This window comes from Myotis brandtii, unplaced genomic scaffold (genome assembly GCF_000412655.1).
Source record: "Myotis brandtii unplaced genomic scaffold, ASM41265v1 scaffold216, whole genome shotgun sequence".
Classification (NCBI taxonomy): domain Eukaryota; kingdom Metazoa; phylum Chordata; class Mammalia; order Chiroptera; family Vespertilionidae; genus Myotis; species Myotis brandtii.
The window spans coordinates 4,176,819-4,177,821 of record NW_005358092.1 but is presented as its reverse complement, the minus strand read 5'-3'; the positions used below and the strand labels follow the sequence as shown (position 1 = coordinate 4,177,821).

At 45.8% G+C, this 1,003-nt stretch overlaps 1 protein-coding gene across 1 annotated transcript in view; it reads left to right on the top strand.

Moving 5' to 3' along the window:
• CCDC77 (coiled-coil domain containing 77) overlaps positions 1–1,003 on the top strand; it is a 41,654-nt gene that overhangs the window by 24,623 nt on the left and 16,028 nt on the right. The gene's annotated exons all lie outside the window — the stretch shown is intronic.

Below are 1,003 nucleotides of genomic sequence, written 5' to 3'. Positions count from 1 at the left end.
ACATGCTTATAGTGACAAGTTATAAAACAGACTTAGACAACTTCTGGAAGCACAGAGTATTACTTAGCCTCAGTCATCTTATCGCTCTCTTTTAATGAAAATCTTAATTTTCTTTTTTTTATTGATATACTAGAGGCCCAGTGCACGAATTTGTGCACGGGTGGGGTCCAGCTAGTCTGCCCCAATCGGGGTCGATTGGGCCGGATCGGCCTGGGGGAGGGGCCGGGTGGTTTGCCTGCCTGCCCTGCCCCCGATTGGGAGGGAGGGGGGGCCCTGGTTGAACTCCCAGTCAAAGGGACAATTTGCATATTAGCCTTTTATTATATAGGATAATTGAAAATATAACATTATATTAGTTTCAAGTGTACAACATAATGGTTTGATATTTCTATATATTACAAGATGATTACAACAGTAAGTCTAGTTAACATCCATCATCACACATAGTTACAAATTTTCTTATGGTGAGTTCTTTTAAGATTATTCTCTTAGCATGGGCTTCTTGAGTTATCCAAGGAATTAAATTTTATTCTGTACAATTTTAGTGTTGCTTTTTAAAATATCCTATATAATAAAACCCTAATAAAGCAAATTGATCAAACAGTGGAACGACCAGTTGCTATGATGCTCACTGACCACCAGGGAGCAAACGCTCAACGCAGGAGCTGCCCCCTGGTGGTCAGTGTGCTCCCACAGCTGGAGCGCTGCTCAGCCAGAAGCCGGGCTCACAGCTGGTGAGCGCAGCGGCGGTGGTGGGAGCTTTTCCTGCCTCCACGGCAGTGCTAAGGAGCAGCAAGCCAAGCGGTAAGGAGTGAGCAGGCAGGCAGTTAGGAGTGAGGGGTCCCAGATTACAGTGGGACATCCCCCAAGGGGTTCCGGATTGCGAGAGGGTAGAGGCTGGGCTGAGGGACCTCCCTCCCCTGCACAAATTTTATGCATTGGGCCTCTAGTATCTCTAATAATAAAAGCATAATATGCTAATTAGACCAGACACCAAACGACC